General features: G+C 36.6%; 2 long non-coding RNA genes across 3 annotated transcripts in view; one reads left to right on the forward strand and one right to left on the reverse strand.

Annotated features, from left to right (window-relative positions):
• LOC139151167 (uncharacterized) overlaps positions 1–25068 on the forward strand; it is a 42062-nt gene that overhangs the window by 11877 nt on the left and 5117 nt on the right. The window lies entirely within an intron of this gene.
• On the reverse strand, positions 9422–10811 carry LOC139151161 (uncharacterized). The gene is made up of 2 exons (XR_011556357.1): positions 9989–10811; positions 9422–9596 (listed from the first exon to the last, which is right to left on the reverse strand). It is a non-coding gene; the product is annotated as an uncharacterized lncRNA (long non-coding RNA).

The raw sequence follows: 25068 nt of genomic DNA on the forward strand, positions 1-25068 counted from the left end.
ATTGTAGTTTATGCTACGCTCCGACGTTCTCTTCCGTAGCCTAACGATTAGGCTACGGAAGAGAAAGTAGGAGCGTAGCATAAACTACAAACTACCCAGTAAACATCACGCCCGTGGTTAAACGGCCATATTAATATCGCCGCGGGAACACACAGCATCGTAAGCAGAGCTACAAGAGTGCAAGCATGAAATCTTTATTCACAGTTCCTCCATCGTACTTCGTATGACTGCTTTATTGAACCGTATACCAAGAAGTGGACGAGTGTGGTTTGCTAACGCTGAATGTTAACCTTACGATCACTGTTTCAACTGGGACCACAGGCGACCCAGACACTATTAATTAGCTTATTATTGAGTTTTTCTCAGTTTTTCTCTATCAGTTCCTCTCCTTTTCTTCATCACAGTCCCTGTATGGATAGAGGGACTGTGTCTTCATGCTCTGACTGATGAGAGTATATAAAATAAACGGTTATATGACCTAACCCAGCCTCTTGACTCTTTATTCATTTTACAGCCCATTACAAGGACGTTTATCTCTAATATACACATCTTGTAATTAATTAGTCAACACAACTAATTATGCTAATCCATGGACTTATCAAGGGTCCGTCAACATTGGAAAGATAGAGATGTAAATGAAAAAGGAGCGTTTTAGTAACCTTTCCTATCTTTCACTATGTTGACCAACCCATAAAATCCCTGATAAATCCACGGATTATCATAATTAGTTGTGTTGACTAATTAATTTACAAGATGTATGTATATAAGAGATAAACATCCTTGTAATGGGGTGTAAAAAATATAAAGGAGTCAAGAGACAAGGGTTAGGCTATATATAGTCATTCATTTTATTTACTACGATCAGTTAGTACATGAAGACAAGTGACCAAGCGGCCAATATAGCTCTGCTGTGTTCATGTAGAGAAGAACTATTTTTGACACATGTTGATGAAGAAGGTGGAAATCTTTGATAGCTCAATGCAGTGGCCAGGGAAAAGTGACTAAAATAGCTGCAAAAATACACAATTGAAGATTTCATCATACTTTGAATATATCACATCGGATCATCCCTATGAACATGTCAACGAAAGATATCTGATGAGTAGTTTTTTGAGAATAAAATTTTCTGACCAAAAATGGCAACATGCATTTGCCCCAAAAAACAAAAATTGCAGATTTCATACCTGCATACCAAATTTCAAAGCTGTTAGACCAGTACTTTTTGAGAAACACATTTTTTGACCACAAATGGCAAAAATTGCCCCAAAATACAAAATTACAGATTTCATCAGAAATTCAATATATATTACTTAGCTCATCTGTAGAAACCTTTATACCAAATTTCAAAGCTATCAGACCAGTACTTTTTGAGTAACACATTTTTTGACCAAAAACGGCAAAATTTGCCCCACAATTACAAAATTGCAGATTTCATCATAATTTTCATAAATATCATTGAGGTGATCTGTAGGAACCTGTATACCAAATTGCAAAGCTATCAGATGAGTATTTTGGAAATTCACATTTTTTGACAAAAAATGGCCAAAATTGTCCCCAAAATACAAAATTGTAGATTTCATTATAATTTCAATAAATATCATTCAGTTTATCTGTAGGAACCTGTAGACCAAATTTCAAAGCTATCAGATGAGTAGTTTTGAAAATACACATTTTTTGACCAAAAATGGCAAATATTGCCCCAAAAATACAAAATTACAGATTTCATCAGAAATTCAATACATATTACTTACTTCATCTATAGAAACCTGTGTATACCAAATTTCAAAACTATCAGACCAGTACTTTTTGAGAAATACATTTTTTGACCAAAAATGGCAAAAATTGCCTTAAAAATGCAAATTTGCATATTTCTGCACAATTTGAACAAATCTGAAATAGATCATCCCTAGGGACATATGTACCAAATACCAAAGCTATCTTACAGGTAGTTTTGAAGAAGATTTTTAAAGATTTTTTTACCAAAAATGACAAAAATTGCCTTAAAAATACAAATATACAAATTTCACCACGATTTAAAGAATCTGACTGAAGTCACCCTAAGTAAACTGCATATCAAATTTCAAAGCAATCGGACAAGCGGTTTCAGAGGAGAAGATTTTTTTACCAAAAACACCAAAAAATGCCCCAAAAATACAAATGTGCAAATTTCACCACGATTTGAACAAACTTAAGTGAGGTCACTCCAAGTGAACTGCATATAAAATTTCAAAGCAATTGGACTTGCGGTTTCAGAGGAGAAGGCAATTGTTGACGGACGACGACAGAAGACGATGGAAAATCAACCTATTTGAAAAGCTCCGCGTCCCTGACAGCGGAGCTAACAAGGAGAGGAACTGATCCTGAAAACCGAGAAAAACTCAATAATAAGCTTACTAATAGTGTCTGGGCCGCCTGTGCTATCAATCAACAAACTGGTTTACCAGGGACCCAGATCACATGACCAGGGTCAAAGCACTATCGATTCACTGGTGTCTCCCCATGTATTCGGAGGAATGTGAGGGGAGGGGGGTGTCACTCAAAAAATTGAAAACTTCAGGGGGGCGTTACTCAAAATGTGGAGAGGAAGAAGGGGGGGGTTACTCAATTTTTTTGTGCGAAATAAATTGAAACACCTCTCAGATTGCACCATTGCACACATCCATTTCTCAAAATTTTCAATGCGAGGGGGGGGGCACTCCCCACTCGTGCTCTCCGCCCCCTTGGGTCTACTGAGTTTTACTGGTAAAAGACAAATTGAAAATACCTCTCAGATTACACTAGACTGCACGATTGTACACATCAATATCTCAAAATTTTCACAGGATCTAGGACAAAACTGAACTGTTGTGAATTCATCCTTTATTATCACAGAAACTTGTTTTAATTGACCCCCCCAGTTCATGCACACTGACCATTTTGACAGTTATATAAACATGCCATATTCAGGCTTTTCATTAGAAGCTAGCAGCTAGAGAAATGACACAAGAAGGTCACAGAATTTTCATTCCTGTATATTCATTTGTCTTCAGTCTCAGATGGCAAACAGAACTGTTTTTCAAAAAATGTATTGTCATTGTTTGGTTGTTGAATATTGTGACTTTGTGAACACACCACCGCTAAGTTGAGGAAAGACAGGAGGGTTTATTGCAAAAGGAGAATGTAAACGCCAACGAAGTAAGAATAAAGCACAAGGTGAAACGGCAAATAGAAAGCAGTAAAGGGCATAGAACTAGTGCCCTCGCAGATCTCAAACTAAATACTATCAAAACTTACAATACAAAACAGTCAAAATAGAAGTAGCAAACTAACCTACAATACAATATGAGCAAAATATATGGGAGAGGGCCCCTTCAGTCAAGCAACCGAGCAACAGTCATTGGTGACCTTGGGGTCAAGGTCTGAATGACCTTGATGATGAATCCATCCTGAGAGGCCGCAATGTGGGAAAGGAGTGGAATTCCCGAGAAATGGGGGTCAGGATGGAATCCAAAGCCCGGACACCTGAAAGAAAGGGAAAAAGAGAGGAGGAGACAGGGGATGGTGGTGGGATAGGCTGAGCTGGTATGGCATGAACCCAGCGGCTGAATGAATGAATGAATGAATGAATGGGAGCGATGAGACAAAGGCTTGATTATGTAGTGTCGTGTGCAAACGTAGCTGATTGGCTGGGAAGGAGGATTGATAACAGTCATGGGTAGAAGAGCCGATTGGCTAAGGGGATGACAGTGAAGATGTAAGGAAGGCAGATAGCTAGGTGTAATCACAAAACACATCTGTGATAAAACACAGATTCCACTCAAACACTGATCATGCAAAAAATGTCAAAAAATATCAGTGTTCAATGTCAGTTTTACCGAGTGCAAAATAAAATGAAACTCCTTTCAGATTGCTCAATTAAACACGTCAATTTCTCAAAATTTCCAATACGAGAGGGGAAGCCCCCTCTTGTGCTCTCCCCCTTGGGATGTTCTATAAACAGTTTCACTTAGTAAAAAAATTAAAACACACGGTCCTCTCAGATTGCACCAGACTGCACCATTACACACATCAATATCTTAAACATTTCCATGCAAGATAGGGGATTAAGCCCTTGTAATTTCCCCCTCAGCCTCTCACATGTTCTCCCCCTGTACTTTCAAATTCTGCCCAGTCAGATATCCTGGTGAAAACCCTGTCATAATACCCATCCAAATTAAACAATATACTGTATGGTTAGATACTACGTGAGCTTTTATATCTTTATTTTATTGTGACTTTGAATTTCATTTTGATGGGTTCACCCTTTTTGAACCGTCATGAGATAACTGATGATATAGTCTAGCAGGGTACATCAGGATTTGAAAGGTCTTTACTATTGCTGTATTTTGTAAATTTTACAATTACATGTATTGGTATTTAACTTTTCTAAGTGGGAGGGGGGGGTCAGTCAAAATTTCGGATTTAGAGAGGGAGGTTACTCAAATTATCATGGTTGGCGAGGGGGAGTCACTTGAAATTTCGGAGTTTCAGGTCGTAAATAATGATGGCTCCCTTATATACAACGCATTACAAACTTGGTGACAATTAAAATAAATTTGCACTGCTACTCCATTTGAAAAAAAATTTATAACTGATGATAATCTAGCAGGGTACATCAGGATTTGAAAGGTCTTTACTGTTGCTGTATTTTGTAAATTTTACAATTACATGTATTGGTATTTAACTTTTCTAAGTGGAATCTGTGTTTTATCACAGATGTGTTTTGTGATTACACCTAGCTATCTGCCTTCCTTACATCTTCACTGTCGTCCCCTTAGCCGATCGGCTCTTCTACCCATGACTGTTATCAATCCTCCTTCCCAGCCAATCATCCACGTTTACACACGACACTACATAATCAAGCCTTTGTCTCATCGCTCCCATTCATTCATTCATTCATTCATTCAGCCGCTGGGTTCATGTCCAGTCTTTGGATTCCATCCCGACCCCCATTTCTCGGGAATTCCACTCCTTTCCCACATTGCGGCCTCTCAGTGGATTCATCATCAAGGTCATTCAGACCTTGACCCCAAGGTCACCAATGACCGTTGCTCGGTTGCTTGACTGAAGGGGCCCTCTCCCATATATTTTGCTCATTTTATTGTAGGTTAGTTTGCTACTTCTATTTTGACTGTTATGTATTGTAAGTTTTGATTGTACTTAGTTTGAGATCTGCGAGGGCACTAGTTCTATGCCCTTTACTGCTCATATTTGCCGTTTCATCTTGTGCTTTATTCTATACTTTGTTGGCGTTTACGTTCTCCTTTTTGCTATAAACCCTCCGGTCTTTCCTCAACTTAGCAGTGGTGTGTTCACAAAGTGGGAGGGGGGTCAGTCAAAATTTCAGATTAAGAGAGAGGGTCCAGGTTACTCAAATTCATCATGGTTGGCGAGGGGGAGTCACTTGAAATTTCGGAGTTTCAGGCCGTAAATAATGATGGCTCCCTTATATACAACGCATTACAAACTTGATGACCAATTAAAAAAAAATTTGCACTGCTACTCCATTTGAAAAAAAAAATTGATGTAGGTCTGACAGAAGAAAAAAATTGCAGGATTGACAGGAAAAAAAAATTTGCTCCCATACCCACTTCCTCCTTACCCCCCCCCCCCCCCCCCGAAATCAAATGGTTGTCCCCCTTATAGATTATTGAATACCAGGCTGTTGATATGCTCGTGGACTGAAATCCACCAGCAGACATATCGACCTGGGTTTGGCAATATGACATTAAACTGGTCCAATAATCATTTCCATTCAAGGTAATCCATGTTTTTGAATTTCGACACAGGCTCATCATTGCCTAAAATGATTGTCAGCCACAAATTTCATCATGCAGTTGCATTTTTCGGTGCGCCCTTTGGGCGCATACCTTTAATAAGCAGACATATTTTTCAGCACACCTAACTTTAACATATAAGGCATACATTCAAGGCATAAGTTCAATATTTTTCAGCGTGCTCTTCAAGCGCATTACTTTAATATGTCAGACATTTTTCAGCACGCCCTTCCTGTGCATGACTTTAAGATACAAGACATATATATCAGAGATATCAGGATGTTTCATATTTTTCTCCGCACCCTTTGGGTGCCATACTCTAATAAATCAGAGATATATGCCAGAGATACCTTGATGTTTGCTAAGTGAAAGTGTACCGTTATGAAATCTGCATTTCATATGAAAAGCATGACAAATTCCTGATACTTTTCTATTCTCTCTATGAGAATTCAGTATGAGAAAGCAACACGCACAAATATTTCACAATATATATTTGATACAGTGACTTATTTTAGAGATAGAAAAATGACAAGATATCTTTCATTCTCATTGATGCAACTGTTTTCCTTTGTGTCTCAGGTTTTCTGTAGAATGATGCTTTTTTATGACCAAAATAACAGTTAAAAAAGGCACTTTTTTCATTATAAGCTGTGGTGCTTTTATGGTTTCAATGTTACAAGAAAAGGCCATCTCAGAGACTCAATGCATACGTCAGATTTGGCTAAAATGCCTCTCTATGGCTCCTAAGGGGATTTAATTGGATGGCTGGCAAGTCTTAACACCCATCAAAAATTTTTGATTTACTGCTTTTTCCTCTTTGATATTAATGATTGACATCCATTCTGTACAACAGTTCAGGACATCTGGTTAAGCATAGAAAGTGTGAAATACATTCACAGCTCTATTCAAAATGTACTGTATTCAAACTTTAAGATTGACACTTTGAAATTCCAATCTTACAACTGTCATGTCAACAATTTCATTAAAACAGAATAAAACACAGAATGACTGTTAAAATATGAATGTATGTAAAATATATATATATATATATATATATATATATATATATATATATATATATTTGGCAGTTTTTTGTCCAGTTTTGGCAGTTTTTTGTCCATGGTAGTAAATCGGAAGATGTTCCTGGCCAAGGGAATAATGGTATCAACCGAAGACAGTAGACCACTTGGATCATGAAGTAGGGGGCCAGAAAGCTGCCATGCAGCTGCCATGACCACAAGGCGATCTTTGTTGGGGGGAGGGTCCAGAAGGGGTGTTCCCCCTTCCAGCCGAAGGCCGGAAACCCTAAGGGACCGTTCAGTTTTTACGGCCTGGGGCGGGGGCAAAATCTTGTCACTGGTGTTCAAAAAAATATAGACCCCCTGCTACATCAAATTTACCTGCACGGTTTGGATTTGAACTCCGGTACACGGCGCACTTTACTCGTGTACGTAGCAGAGATGCCAGTGCACAAACTTCTCAGCCACATCCATGCAAACGTCTGTTAATTAGGACGACTGTAAGGCAATTTTTAACTTCATTTCCATAGACAACTTATGTCCATGGACATTGTATAAAGTTAAACTTTGTTGGAGTGGTTCGCCAAAGGCAGCCCTCCAGTTAAGAGGGTCATGGGCCATTCCGTAAAGTCAACTTTATTCTAGTGGGCCACCAAAGGTGGCCCGCCGGTAAAGAGGGTCGATCATGGCCATTGCATAAAGTAAACTTTACTGGACAGGGCCGCTGAAGGCGTCCACCAGTTAAGATGGTCATGGGGTATTACAAAAAGTCAATTTATTGTAGAGGGCCGCCAGAGGCGGCCCGCCAGTAAAGAGGGTCGATCATGGCCATTGCATGAACCTAATTGGAGTGGGCCGCCAAAGGCGTCTGCCAGTTACGAGGGTCAAGGGTAATACATAAAGTATATTTATTGTAGTGGGCCGCCAAAGACGGCCCGCCGGTAAAGAGGGCTGATCATGGCCATGGCATAAAGTGAACTTTATTGTAGGTATTATGTCTTTCAACATGTGGTGACCCCCCCTTTCCTACCAGTGAAAAAGCGATAACCCCCCCCCCCCCCCTTCGCGGATTCCAAAATTACGATGACCCCCCTGGATTTTGCCCTCCTCCCCCCCCCCCCGGGGTCGTAAAAACTGAACGGTCCCTAATGAGCTAAAATTCACTTTTTACAGCTCACAGTCACATGAATTTCTAGTATTTTCAGGAGAATTGTCTGCAGTGTTCGAGGACAATTTGTGTTCATATCATAAAAGCCATTTTCCTTGGAGATTAGGCCTAATATGATAATTCATAATTAAAAATGATAAAATGTGGTAATGTTGATGATATTTTCAACAAAGAAAACTAAAGTCTTAGAATCTCAGAATGTCAATGCTTTTAGGAGGTAAACTATAATAATTCACTATTATTAATGATATAAATGTGATATTGTAGATGATAGAGTTACATCTAGACAGGGGATGGGGGATTCCCCTTCTGTTGTAATGTTGGCATCCCAATTAAATTGTCAAGGGGGGACAAGCCCCCCCCCCCCCCCCCCCAATGAAATGGTACCAGTCACAACGTAGAGGTACAAGTAGAACACATGAACTGGTGAAATCCCCCCCCCCCCAGAAATTGTATGGTAAAGGGGAAAAATCCCCTTTGATGATGCCATCCTGGATGAAACTGATATTTTAAGCACAGTAAACAAGAAACGTTTCATGAATGTACAAAGCCTTTTAAAAAGTTAAAAAGTAGCCGGCAAAATCGTGAGAGTAACCGGTCAATTTCGCTAGTTGCCGGCTCTTAATGAATTGCCTTTAAAAGGCTTTGCATCTTTCATATGATTGATTGATCCTCATTACCAAGAACCGATTCCTAAGTTGGTGACTTGTGCGCGAGACCCTGTTGAATCCAGTATTGGATCCTTAGGCTGAAAGGTTAGGTGATGAGTTTAGCCGTTTTACCTCACCATCCACGCACAACAGAATGAAGAGTTGCCCCATCTAAGAGACAGGATCGCCCACATTGAGCCGACTGATCCATTAGCTCAGTTGGTAGAGCAACCAAAATGCATTCGGGGGGTGTGGGTTCGAGTCCCGCATGGGTCACTTTTCATTCTTCAATGTATTTCATATATATATATATATATACCCTTACCGAAATTTTAGGCCTCCCGCAAACTGTTACTGCAAATTTGCCGCAAGCTTTGCAGTAAATTTGCAGCAAACTATTTGCCGCAAATATGCGGGTGGTTCATTTTTCAGATGCAAATTAGGTTTATTGTGAACTTGCTGCAAATATGCAGCAAACTCCCTGCCGCAACGTTGCAGCAAACTCTTTGCAGCAAATTTGCAGCACAATCCTTGCGGCAAATTAATTTGAATGTTACTGAAAATTTGCCGCAAACTCCATACGGCAAATTATTTTATTTGCGCTGACCATTGTTTCTCGTGAAACTGGTATTTCAGAGTTTAGTTGGATAAAACACATCTTGTGCTGTCCACAGTCTGTCAATATATAAATATTATTTATCCAACTAAACTCTGAAATACCAGTTTCACGAGAAACAATGGTCAGCGCAAATAAAGTAATTATAAACAAAAGATGACAGAGAAAAAAGGTTAAATTCAATTGTGGTACAATTTATTTTATATGCCATGTTCATTTCATGCCACATAAGTGTCATGATCATCATGTCAAGATTTTCTTTTGACTTGAGAAGTTTCATGTAACATTTGCGATTTGGCTTTCTGTTCTCTGAATTTCTTGTCCCCTTTAGTGTACCAGCAATGGATTCTGAAAAATATAAATCGTTCAGGGAAGAGTGTAAGTCTTTACCGTTTGACCAAACATTGTAAATTTCATGAAAGAAATCGATAATTATTTGAAAATGAGACAAAATCAAGTTGAAAAATTGAAGCAGAAAATGCATAAATATTCGTGATCGAAATTAAATTAATAATGATTAAAATGTCCGACAGCGGACAACTCGCCGTATGTTGTTTACATACACGACGGCGACAATCTGCAAAAATCTCAGCACTTACTGTAAGTAACTGTGAAATGAAAGTGAATTCAGTATGAATCAGTACTCAACGAAAATTTATCTTTAGGTAAAGATTGCAATACAACGATTACAGAACATAATTATAGCAATCGATGTACAGACGAACGGTAAATTGACTTACATTTCTGAACGGCTCGCAGACGCTGGACGATTCCCGGTCCGGTTGCAGGTCTCACCGTGCTGTGTGTAAATACCGTACTCAGAAAATATAGTCGGCATCTTTACTGCCGCTCGCGTTCACAAATTTAGAACTCTGTCCCTGGTACCGTATACACGTTTTTGCAACTATGTGATATCATTTGGCTGGCGATTCCATAGAAAGATCACGAAATTGTCCACTAGAAAACTCCCTGCTCACAAGTACGCAGCCGACACTGGCCGATGGTACTAAAATCTAACTTCGCGCCGATCAAGCCTCATGACGATAACGGAAGTGCGATCTATAAATCATTACGCGATTGATAATGTAGTCCCGTTTTTAAATGCTGGAATTGACTCTACATCTGCACCAATCCGTTATATTTCATACTTAATATAGCATTTAATTTATTAGTTTAATGAAAATGGTTATTTTTATCATAGAAAGACTAAAACGAGAGTAAAAATTCTTTCAGCACGAAGAATCAATATCAATGCGCGAACTGACCTTGATGAACCGTGACCGGAGAGTGTAAACATGTCGGCTGCTCGCAGCTGATACACAGGACGTGTTGGACGTTGGTGAAGCGGCGCTTTGAATTTTCGTACAGCGACTCGGGATGGAGTGTAATCCTAAACCTCAAATTTGTGCTCGGCAATATAACTCTAACGCTGAAAACATGGACAAAAGCCTTTTACCTCGACCCATGTTATCAGAAGGCGAGATTTTGTCAGCGGCATCGATGGGACAGACTGTAAGCTGCAGTGCATTGTACGTACCGTATACATGTACTATATTGATGGGATGAATACTGAATAGCTTGGAGCACAGCCACTACTCTGCTTGGAGGTAGTAGCGGAAACATTACTGTACAGATTTGCAGTAACAAAAGTCTACGACGTGTCCTTACAGACCATCATCAAACGCACATTTCGTTCGAAACTGTTTGCATTTTGGTATCATTCGCAGAAAATACAGGGTGTAACTTGCAAGACAGACAAGTCCCTGTTTCAAAAATTTGTTTCCCTAAAAATTCAGTTTTCGATCCAACCATAATTTACCCAACCAGATTGTCAAAGGGTACTTTTATTACATCATGTCACTACAGTATATACTATAGATGCACTCTTATACCCATGCAATGCTTTCACCAGCATAACTGAAGCTGTTCATTATCTAGCATTACCAGTTATAATTTAAAAAGTGGATTGTCTGTTATGAAATAAATGAACATAAAACAATGAAAGATCAATTTTATGTTGCTTACACATGACTGGTCACGAAGTGCAACAGTACTCAGTGTGTAGTGTGTACTCCCTGGTAATGAAATAGTGGGAAATATGTCAATCATGTGTTGCTGCATATTTGCAGCAATAATCTGGTTTGCCGCAAATTTGCAGCAACTTAGTCGTTTACCGCAAATTTGCTGCAAACTGACTTAAGGGTTTGCAGGAGGGTCACATCTACCTGCAAACTTCTGCAACTCCTTCCTGCAAGCTATATGCTTGCTGTATATTTGCAGCAAACTTACGGCAAATTTGCAGTAGAAATAATTTTCGGTAAGGGTAGTATATATATATATATATATATATATATATATATATATATATATATATATATATAATATATATATATATATATATATATATATATATATATATATACCACTCATGGTCATGTGACACATTCTTCTCACCGTATGTTTATTATCGCAACACCAGTTGTTCTTATGCAAATAAGTAAACCATTACGGTTCATTGATATGGAAATTAGTAAACCTTACAGTTTAATGAATAGACTTCATTATCATATGAATACAGACGTAAGGTTTACTACTTTCCATATCAATGTACGCGTAAAGGTTTACTTATCTACATACAAACGAAAATAAAACATCTGGCAGATTGTACACATGGCAACTTTTAATGAACTAGCGAAATTACATTTCAATGACAACTTATCACCGTGTTGATTTTGAATGAAAATATGGCCTGATGAACTTGTATACGAGGTTATTAAACGTAATGGTATCTGACGAGCAGCACGGAGAATGGTACTCTTCAACATTTGCATCAACTTTTGTCACAGGTTGTGGGATTGTAAAGCGTTAGACACGGTTTTCTGCAGGAAATTGCTGATACACAGTGTACGTGCGAAATTCTTCATAAGGACGATGACCAGTGCATTCTTTAAATAGTTGTTCATCGAAGCCCTTATTCATACAAAGAAGTTGCTCCAGCAACCTGAATTTAATGAAAATAATCAATAATTGAAAAATATTGCCGTCGAAAAGGAATGACATTTGAGCGGAAAGTAATGGAATCCCACACTTAAACTCCATTCAAATGACAACACTCAGCGGGCGGGGTAGACTTACTGCATCAAACGTTTCAAATGTTATCATGTCATATTAAACTGACCTTTCAAAAACACGATGGAAGAAACAATAACGATAACGGTCACGCCGGGAAAATGTAAGAAAATAATTGAAACTAACCTGCCCGAATGGCCGATATGATATCCAGATATTCCACACATCTACAAATGAATATTTCGCTGCTTTTAACTTGAGTTGTTTTAAGTTTCTCGCTTCGGGTACGTCCCCATGCATCCGACACTGATACGCCTGATCCGGTAGACTTGCGTGTATTTTGAAGTACACGAGATCCTTGCATTTCAGTCAATTGTGCACTGTTCACGGCAGCAGGAAATCTTTCACTTTCATGTTTGTCGTTAGGTAAAATCCTCTCTGTCATCCAGTGGTATAGCGTTATCAAACTGCGAGCAAACCGTTCCACTTCGCTTGATTACATTGTGTCGGAGATATACAAGTATAGGTCCATACTGGTGGCGTGGCCGATGCACAGTGACATGCACATGCATCATACCACGTGGCAAATTGATATGCACCTGGATCAGTGCAGTCGGTTTGTTAGCCAATGAGAAAGCTGTATTAAACTATCTATTGTGTCAGAATCTCCCGTCAATCCCTAATGACACCAGGTGTTTTAAGGCGCAATGCAAATTGATCATTCTGATAGCACCGCACAACTAGGTCATGATATTTTTCAAATTTTCTCTTTTTTCGTGGTATAAGTAGGTAATTGTACAGGTTCTCGTGTGTTTACAATTCTAAACCTCACGGCTTTAGCTGGCAAGTTGTGCCAGCTAAAGCCGTGAGGTTTAGAATTGTAAACCCACTCGAACCCGTACAATTACCTATACATATATATATATATATATATATATATATATATATATATATATATATATATATATATATATATATATATATATATATATATATATATATATATATATATATATATATATATATATATATATATATATATATATATATATATATATATATATATATATATATATTATAACCGTACTCTCTGTGCCCAAGTTCAGAGGTTGCCATAAAGCCATTATGGGGATAACAGGGAGGGCACATATTGTATACATTTTGTGTGTGTATGTATATATATATATATATATATATATATATATAATATATATATATATATATATATATATATATATATATATATATATATATATATATATATATATATATATATATATATATATATATATATAATTTATGTCCACCTTTTTTGCTCACGTGTTGACACACGTGGGCATATGTCGCAGCGATGTCTGTCTGTCTGTCTGTCTGTCTGTCTGTGTACTCAATATCTCAAAAACGGCTCATCAGATCAGAATCAAATCTGGTACATAGATTTAGTTTGCAAATGGCAAGAACTGATTAGTTTCTGGGGGGTGTGGCTTTCTTACTTTTTGCTCATTTGCATAATTAATGATTTTAGAAAAAACTCATATATATTGACAACGACCACACACAATTTGATGAGATTCGCTACAAATGTTGATCACACCAAGATATATCAGCTTTGAAAGATATTAAGGGGTTACGTGAAAAATAATTACTAATTTGCATGTTTAATGAAATTTCCTAATTAGGAGTATATATCTGAATTTACTTGATCAAAATTGACGAAACTTGGTATGCATATTGAAGATACTATGATTTCACCTTATTGAAAGTCATTAAGCATTTTTACAACATCCAAATCCCAATTTGCATATTTAATGAATTTTTGAAATTAAGGATATATATTTGAAGTTACATGACCGAAATTGATGAAACTTGCTATGTGCATTGAAGATACTATGATAGAACATTATTAAATGTAATTCAGCATTTTTACATCAGCCAATTCCTAATTTGCATATTTTATGAACTTTCCTAATTAGGGGTATTTATCTGATTTGACGAGACCAAAGTTGATGAAACTGGCTATGCACATTAAAGATACTATGATAGAACATTATTGAAAGTCACTAAGCATTTAAACTTCAGCCAATTCCTTATTTGCATATTTAATGAACTTTCATAATCAGGGATATTTATCTGTATTGACTAAACCAAAGTTGACAAAACTTGCTATGTACATTAAAGATACTACGATACGACATTATTGAAAGTCATTAAGCATTTCTACTTCATCCAGCTCCTAATTTGCATATTTAATGAATTTTTGAAATTAGGGATATATATTTGAATTTACATAACCAAAATTGATGAAACTTTCTATGTACGTTAAAGATACTATTATGTAGGCTAACATTATTGAAAAGCATTATATATAAGCATTTTTTCTTCAGCCAATTCCTAATGTGTGTATTTAAGGTAAAGGGCGACGAATTCGGACGCACACATGCTTTAGAACATTTCTGCGCAGATTTCACTCCAGCCTGCCGCAAATGGGTTATTTTGTAGCGCATGTATTTAACATCACCTGTCATTGTTGAAATTGCACTTTTACCTAATTTTTTGACCCAGTCTCTTAGAAATACATGTGACCTTTAACCTTGTCATATTTTGACCCCCTAGGAAGCTGGTTTTTACTCAATATGAGCGCAAAATTAACATTTCTCTCCCATTTACATGGCGCATATTACCCATTCACCTGGAGATATTTTAAAAAGAGCGTGGTGACAGCCTTTTATTAAAAGTGTAAACTAAATGGTATTATGTCAGGAAGTTTTGTCAAAATGACACCATTCAAAGCGACAGGAAGAAAGTTCGAAAATTATGTAGTGATAAAATTTCGATATCGTCATTTTGTAATCGATACTTATGTTAAAATTTCTTTACAAACATCATGAAAACTATACATTCGATAGATACGGATCTTAATTCTTGGTATTTATTAAAATTAACTCATTTGCTAAGCGTTTTATAATTGCTTTCTTTAGTTTAAGTGAATTATATCATTTTTATTTATTTCTAACGGCGCCATTTTAACGTCCGTTTCCATGGAAACGAGCGTGGTGACCCCCATTTTTTATTTTATTTTTGCACTTGCACAACTTCCAAGAATATTTGTGCAAAGTTTCAAGAAAATGACACCACAACCTAATTTTGACGTAATTCGTAGTACTTCACCTTAATTAACTTTCCTAATAAGGGATATATACTTGGATTTATTTGATCAAAGTTGGCATTACATGCTATGTACATTGATGATTATACCAGGTTATACCAATATTGGAATCATTTCGCACTTAAGTTTTCATGTCAGCTGATGTATAGTTTGCATATCTAATGAGCTTTCAAAGTTTGGAATATATAGTTTGAAGGACTTGACCAAAGGCAATTAATTACACTTGCAACATAAAGTGGTGATACAATGATAGCAGTCAAAGAAATCAATTATTTTTATTTCAGCTAATTACATATTTGAATACTTAATGACCTATAGAGTTAATCTGTGGTGAATATTGTTTATTATGTTGATCATAATTATTTCAATGAAGTTGCAAACAAGTGGCAAAGGTTCAAATTTACACATAAGTGCAATATATAATGAAACAAGTGAGCATTTACAGTTCATGTCTGGTGTTTTACAGTTGTCATGTGCGGGGGGGGGGGCAGGTGTCACCCTGTTTTCAAAATTTGGAATGGGGGGGGTCAGCCACTTTCTGACATCGGCAAAAAATAATCCACCACACACAAGTAATATGATATTTGTAGGTCAAAGGTTGTGTAAGGTCTTTGCGATCAGCGCAGTATCATACACACTCACCTTCACCTACAGCATGCATGTACCACAGTACGTGATGCTACCCACAATTCCCCTTGATTTGTTTACTCAGACATTTTTTGCTAAAGGCTTTTTCAATTTTATCAGATTCTCAATTATTGATTATGTTTAAAATTCAAGAGTATAATTGAATGAGAAGTTGATGTTTGAAGGTGCTAAAAATTGCACACTTGTCAAGATAAAGTTATCAGATACTAAGATGGTCTCATCATACCACCTGTCAGACATGCAAATTTCCTTTGTTACGAACATTAAAAAAAATCAATACTCTTTCTTTTGCCAACACATATGCAACTTATTCCCCTAGTTTCCTTGAAAATATTGTGTCATTGGCTGTCAAAAATCTATGTCAACAAAATTACAAAATTGCTATATCCTCCACGGAAAAGGGGTTTATCTTCTCATTATTGTCAGTGAGAAATCAGAAAATTATGATTATCAGAACTATGTTGCCAGAATTTTGAAATATGGACCGAGTTCAATTCTGTGTACAGAAGAAATTTGCTTCAGTTCAGTGAGTGATCTCCGTTACAGATCATGGAGAATTGTGGGTAGCCTCACTTAATACGCTGCATGGTAGGGTCCACAGGTGCAGAGCAATTAACACCCAAATTATGATGTGGTTGTAACACATGGGGCAGCGAGACATGCACCTGTGATACTAGTTCTTGATTTCAACAATTACTAAGTACTCCACCGATTTGACCGTGGTAAACGTACACAGAAGCATCCGAACTACTGGTAAGCCATGAACGAAAGGGTAATTTGTCTGTCAAGCAACTATTACGCATAAATAGTAGATGTAGATCTACATGATGACATTATGTCGACTATAAGGGATCCCTAACCTGCCCCAGGTCACCCTCCTAATGCCCTGTCAATATCATATCGTATCGCTTAAAGCAGAAGACAGTTGTCTATGCTGAAAGTCATTATTGAATAGCATATAACTGCACAACTCCGTTCGCTAAGCGACGATCGGAACTCCGTACCCGTTCACAGTCCCTCTATCTAGTTTTGGAATAACTTATACATCCAACCACAGTCACCTGTGGTCTATTTCTGCTCTGCATCTATATATGTGCCCAATAGACGTGTGTACATCATATGCCTGAGAAGAAAGGAAACCAAATGGCACAACATTCGAGTCACCTCTCATCGGTAGGTGGCGCCAACGTCAGTAAAGTGGAGAGTGGAATATATAGACAACAGGTGACTGCATGTGCATCCAACATACTTTCGCTACGAGGGTCCATGGTGCTACAGTGAGTACCACGTGCACGGGGGTTAATGCTACAGAAACTCGTGTTTATGAACACACCACCGCTAAGTTGAGGGAAAGAGAAGAGGGTTTATTGCAAAAAGCAGAACGGAAACACCGACAAAGTATAGAAATAAAGCACAAAATGAAACGGCAAATATAAAGCAGTAAAGGGCATAGAACAAGTGCCCCAATCTCAAACTAAGTACTATCAAAACTTACAATACAAAACAGCCAAAATAGAAGTAGCAAACTAACCTACAATAAAATGAGCAAATATATGAGAGAGGGCCCCTTCAATCAAGCAACCGAGCAAAGGTCATAGGTGACCTTGGGGTCAAGGTCTGAATGACCTTGATGATGGATCCATCCTGAGAGGTTGAAATGTGGGAAAGGAGTGGAATTCCCGAGAAATGGGGGTCAGGATGGAATCCAAAGCCCAGACACTTGAGAGAATTAGGGAAAAGAGAGGAGGAGACAGGGGATGGTGGTGGGATTGGCCGAGCTGGTATGGCATGAACCCAGCGGCTGAATGAATGAATGAATGAATGGGAGCGATGAGACAAAGGCTTGATGATGTAGTGTCGTGTGCAAACGTGGCTGATTGGCTGGGAAGGAGGATTGATAACAGTCATGGGTAGAAGAGCTGATTGGCTAAGGGGACGACGATGATGATCTGTAAGGGGAAGGCAGATAGCTAGGTGTCAGTTAAAACACATCTGTGATAAAACACAGATTCCACTTTATGAACACACCACCGCTAAGTTGAGGGAAAGAGAAGAGGGTTTATTGCAAAAAGCAGAACGGAAACACCGACAAAGTATAGAAATAAAGCACAAAATGAAACGGCAAATATAAAGCAGTAAAGGGCATAGAACAAGTGCCCTTGCAGATCTCAAACTAAGTATCAAAACTTACAATACAAAACAGCCAAAATAGAAGTAGCAAACTAACCTACAACCAGGTATGAACTGAAAATGCTCACGTGTTTCATTATATACCGGTTATGTGTAAATTTGAACCTTGGCCACATGTTTGCAACTTCATTGAAATTATTATGATCAACATTGAACAATAATCACAGCAGATTAATTCTAAAAGGTCATGAAGTATACAAATATGTAGTTAGCTGAAATAAAAATATTAAAGTTCTTTGACTGCTGTCATTGTATCACCATTTTATATAGCAAGTGTAATTACCATTGGCCAAGTCCTTCAAGCCATATATGCCGAGCTGTGAAAGCTCATTAGATATGCAAATTATAAATTAGCTGACATAAAAATGTGAAATGACTTTCGATATTGTTTTAACCTGGTATAATCATCAATGTACATAGCATGTTTTGCCAACTTTGATCAAGTAAATCCCTATATATATCCCTCCTAATAGGCAAAGTTCATTAAATATGTAACTCAGGAATTGACTTAAGTAAAAAAACTTAATAATTGTCAATAATGTTGTATCAGGGTATCTGCAATATATGTAGCAAGTTTTGTCAACTTCGGTGAAGTCAATTCAGATATATATCTCTAATTAGGAAAGTTCATTAAATATGCAAATTAGGAATTGGCTGAAGAGAAAATGCTTAATGACTTTCAATAATATTGTATTATAATGTCATTAATGTACATAGCAAGTTTCATCAATTTTGATCCAGTCAATTCAGATAAATATCCCTAATTATGAAAATTCATTTAATATGCAAATTCGGAATTGGCTGAAGTAAAAATGTCTTTTGACTTTCAATAATGTTATATGAAAGTATCTTTGATGTATATAGCAAGTTTCAACAACTACAATCAAGTTAATTCAGATATATATCCCTAATTGGGAAAGTTTATTAAATATGCAAATTCGGAATTGGCTGAAGTAAAAATGCTTAAAGACTTTCAAAACTGTTGTATCATAGTAGCTCCAAATACATGTGGCAAGTTTCATCGACGGCGGTCCAGTCAATTCAAATATATATCCCTAATTTATAGCAAAGTCTTCATTAAATGTGCAAATTGGGAATTGGCTAAAGTTAAAAACGCTTAATGACTTTCAATAATGTTAACTAATAGTATCTTTAATATACATACCAAGTTTGGTCGATTTTGATCGGGTCAAATCAGACATATATCCCTAATTAGGAAAGTTCATTAAATATGCAAATTAGCAACTGTCTTTCATGTAACCCCTTAATGGTTCCCACTGCAGATATATCTCGATGTGATCAACATTTGTAGCAAATCTCATCAAATTGTGTGTAGTCGTTTTTAATGTATATCCATTTTTTCTAAAATCATTAATTATGCAAATGAGTAAAAAGTATGCAAGCCACACACACCAAAATCTAATCAGTTCTTGCCATTTACTGACTGAATATATGTACCAGATTTGATTCTGATCTGACCAGCCTTTTTTGAGATATCGGACCAACAGACAGACAGACAGACGGACAGACAGACAGACAGACAGACACACGGACACACAGACAGACAGACAGACAGACATCGCTGTGACATATGCTCACGTGTGTAAACACGTAAGCAAAAAATTCATTTAATATGCAAATTAGGAATTGGCTGAAGTAAAAATGTCTTTTGACTTTCAATAATGTTATATGAAAGTATCTTTGATGTATATAGCAAGTTTCAACAACTACAATCAAGTTAATTCGGATGTATATCCCTAATTAGGAAAGTTCATTAAATATGTAAATTCGGAATTGGCTGCAGTAAAAATGCTTAATGACTTTCAAGAATGTTGTATCATAGTAGCTTCAATACATGTAGAAAGTTTCATCAACTTTAGTCCAGTCAATTCAAATGTATATCCTTTATTAGCAAAGTTCATTAAATATGCAAATTAGGAATTGGGTGAAGTTAAAATGCTTGATGACTTTCAAGAATGTTAAATTATAGTATCTTCAATATACATACCAAGTTTGGTCAATTTTGATCAAGTCAAATCAGATATATATCCCTAATTAGGAAAGTTCGTTAAATATGCAAACTAGCAACTATCTTTCATGTCACCCCTTAATGGTTCCCACTACTGATATATTTTGGTGTGATCAACATTTGTATCAAATCTGGTCAAATTGTGTCCAGTCGTTTTTAATGTATATCTGTTTTTTCTAAAATGATTAATTATGCAAATGAGCAAAAAGTATACAAGCTACACCCACCAAAAACTAATCAGTTCTTGCCATTTGCTAACTGAATCTATTTCCTACATTTGATTTTGATCTGATCAGTCTTTTTTGAGATATCGGACCAACAGACAGACAGACAGACAGACAGACAGACATCGCTGCGACATATGCTCACGTGTGTGGACACATGAGCAAAAAATGGATAAAAGTATTATTTAAAGGCATACATCACCACAATTTGAACATTTCTGACCATTTAGTTTATCTGTAGGAACCTGTACACAAAATATCAAAGCTGTCAGACGAGCGGTTTTGATGAAATAAAGTTTTGACCAAAAATGACAAAAAAATTCCTTAAAAATACAGATTTGCATATTTCAATGAATGACTGATTCACTTTTACAAGCCCTAAAGGCTGACTCGGGTTACAAGGAGAAGCATAGTGAGGAATGAGAGTTACATGGAGGTCGACTTAAAATATTAGGTGTTAAATTTTGGCATGAATTACATGCCATAAATGAGCCATGGGGACAGATATTTGGATTGAAAACTTTTGCAATGCAGTTTTTATCTACTCAGTAGCTGCAGCTGGGGCTCATCATTAATGTACAGTTTTCACCATCTTGTCTTTTTGAAACTTGATACTCTGTCAATAATTGACCATGATACATCAAAATCCTGTTCCTTGTTCTTGAGAGACCAAATAAACTTTGATAGTTCGTTACTGTTCTCATACTTTTTGTTAGTGACGATAGCATGTGATCAGCAAAGCCCGCCTAAATGGACGTCTTATCAGTGAGGCATTGAGTTTGTGCAACATAAAGCAAGCAATGTAATCCTCGTATATCAGAATAAAAGCTACACATAATGCTGACAAATCTACACTGTTAAGCAAACGATCTGTTGTCAGCAAAACATATTATTTATCAAATTTCAATACCACCAAGAATACGGTAGTTAATAATAATAATAATAATATTTTTATTGCTTGCTTGTAAATATAGGATTTACATCACATTTGTGGCAATAAAAGTCTGATACAAAAAAAGTTAAAATTTTCTTCAATAAAGCTAAAGTATTACAGTATAATAATAGTAGCTAATAATAAATATAACTAGGTATTTCTTTTGTTTATATAAAGTAAAAATATAATCTGCAAGTTGTTCATTAAAAGATAACTCTTGTTTTGTTAGTAGAGAAATAAGCTGATTTTCAGTATCGTCGTTTGGGAAATTGATTTTACTGAAAAAGTACTTTCTTTGGACTTTGTATTTCTGACAGACTAATAAAAAGTGTGTTTCATCTTCAATACTGTTGGTGTTACACTGATTGCAGTATCTTTCAGTAATTGGGGTTTTTGGAACAGTGTGTCTCCCTTTTTCAATTGCTAGATCATGATTGCTAATGCGAAGTTTGGTGAGCAATTTTCTTTTCTCACCTTGCAACTGTGTTAAGTAGGGTTCTAATCTAAAATTACGTTTTATTTTGGCATACATTCTTAGTTTACTATTTTCATCAGTGATCAACTTTTTCCAAAAGACTTCATAATTGTTTGTTAAATTTGTTTTCATTAAACCAGTTTAACTTTGTGGTGTTAAGTATGGAGCTTTATCAAGGAGAAAGTCCATTCCATTGTCTTTAATTAAAGCACTTAAACAGTTAAACAGTTAAACCAGGATCTATTGTTAGTGTTGTTTACCATTTGCTCCAGAAAAGCTTCTTTAGCAAGATTACAATGTGGCAGTTGTACGATATGAAGCCAGTGTTTAACAATATTAAGTTTGATCTCAAGTAGAAGTGGGAATTGTCCTAGTTCACTCCTCACAGCGGCATTACAAGCTTGTCTATTACACTGTAAATGTTCTTACAAAATTTGAGGTGAGTTTTTTCAATTGCTGATTTATCCCACTTCTTGTAATCCATGAAATCTTGTCCCCAAATCTCTGAGCCATACAGTAAAACAGGTTTAATGAAAACATTGAATAGATGTAGGGAAAATTTTATCTTTTTGTTGTGCAATAAAACCCTTTTTAAACTATACAAAGATTTTGCTGCTTTATCAGCCAAATTTGTAATTGTGTCACTAAAACTACCATTTGATTTAATTGTCAGTCCTAAGTATGTATAGCTCTTAACAGATTTGATGCATGTACTACCATAGTTAAATAAGTGTTTATCTACCAAAGGAGATTTACTAAAATTAATTGCTTGGGTTTTCTGTAAATTAACATAAAGTTTCCAATTGGAGCAAAATGTGTGTAGTGTATTTAACTCCCTTTGCAAACCTTCTTTTGAAGTAGAGATTAAGACTAGGTCATCATGAGTGCAGCGTAAAATAATGAGTTAACTGGGGTATTATTCAACACTGGTGGTTGAGTATTTACTTTGTCTAGATTTGTTTTCAAGTCATTGACATATAAATTGAACAGACTAGGACTTAGAACACAGCCCTGTTTTACTCCTTTTTCAACTTTCAGGCTGTTTCAGGTAGTTTGAAATGATACATCCAAACCCAATGAGAAATCATCCTACAACCCTATGTAAATGAGAAATCATCCTACAAGGGTAAGACCATTCTAACGATTGCCAGATACTTGAAACTTAAGTAACACATATAATTACTTTGTACTTGAAGTGTGCATGTGTGTGTTTCAAGCATTCACACAATGGTAAGTCAGGTTACTAGACTTTATATCTACCTAATCATTACATGAGTAATAGGTACCAAACATACTTGATGTGTTCTCATCTACATTCTACACACACACTCACTCATATATATATATCAGTGTTTTCTCTGCATGTTCATTGAAAGGGGCACTTTCTGCCCCATTCATCAAAATTAGGGGGCAGACTTGACATTTTAGGGGGCAGTCACTTTTGATGTGAATTTTGCCTTCCTATGAAGCGCTTTCATTACGGTCGTCACCCAGTTCATTTGCGTCGTCTATGTCGTATGCAGCACATATGCATAAACATCGACATGATGACGTTTGTCAGCTTTTGATGTGCTCTGCTGCTGTCTATCTTCTGTTTAATTGTCACCTACAAGTTTCCCCGACTCAGGATTTGACATCCATGTTCCCTCGGATACGATTCGGTCTGAATTTAGGGGGCTTAAATCCATAAAAATATGCACCGATCCCCATGCGCCGATCAAATGATAGTGTTGCATTGCTATACACGTGCCTACACAATGCTAAAGCTCGAATTTACCCAACTTCCAACATTGATACACACAGTTCGCTGTACTATGCCCTTTGGTCACCCTCATATATCAATATATGTGGACGTCTTTGCTTGCTGTGTTCTGTGCGCGATTTTCGCGCAGTCAGTGACTTTTTCAGGGCAAATAATGACTCGAAATGCGCAATTTGCGCAATCGCGCAGTCGAGAGAAAAACCTGATATATATATATATATATATATATATATATATATATATATATATATATATATATGAGTGAGTGGGAAATTACAGTGCTCGATGCTAAAGCAGAGCGTACTTATAAATAATAATACAAAATTACTTCAAGTAAAAAGTAATGGTATCTGTTACTTAAGTTTCATGCATCTTGCAATCATCAGACAGATGAAGTGAAAGTAATACCAGCTCAACACTCATATATATGTATGATCGGGAAGTACCATTCTATTTATAGGTGGGGTTAAAATTTGATTGATAATATTTTGTTTTGGTGTCGACATTTTGAAACCAACTCCGAGCGTTTGTTTAACAGCGTAGATTTATCAGCATTGATAATGTGCAGTTTGTTTCAAAATGCCCATAACATTGAACTACGTTAACACCCTATTGTCCTTTTTTTTCACACCCATACTTTCCCGTTGGTTGTACAGTTTACCCCTGGATTCTGTTCATCAGTTGGACTTGACGATGCCTTGTGAACAAGGCGAAAGCTTGTCACTGTAAAAACCATAAGTTGATAAGTTGTGTTTTGTTGAGACCATCCAAATTCTAAGATTTATATATATATACACATAAATACACACACACGTATGCTCCCCAGTATGCAGATGTCTTGACAGGACATTATCACTTTATGCCAAGGCAGACAACAAGTTAAAGTTATACACAAATTACTTCAATATCTAAGCCTCTGTTACTTTAGTTTCAAGCATTTCAAGATCATGAAGATTACAGGCTTCCACTTTCCAGATTGCTGTTCCAGTGTCTTGCATACATACATTGTATGCATGGAACCCTATATATGTTTTCAAAACAACAGAGCCTTGTTAAAGTGATATGCCATCATACCAGAATAGACAAGAATCAGTTGACTGACTGATCCTGTTACTGATGTCATTATGTCTGTTCAAAGCCACTGCACTGTTCATGTTATCAAAAGTGAGTAAAGTTAGAAAATGAATTCATAAGCGTATGCTGCATGTATATGTTACTATTAAGTCTTCAGCTCACTTGAGAATTTCAGTTTCACACTTTGAAGAAGGAAGGCCAGCCACACCAATAATTTTTCTCCATTTTTTATTGAAAGTGAAAAATAGA

Source organism: Ptychodera flava, chromosome 2 (assembly GCF_041260155.1).
Source record: "Ptychodera flava strain L36383 chromosome 2, AS_Pfla_20210202, whole genome shotgun sequence".
In the NCBI taxonomy this organism is placed as follows: domain Eukaryota; kingdom Metazoa; phylum Hemichordata; class Enteropneusta; family Ptychoderidae; genus Ptychodera; species Ptychodera flava.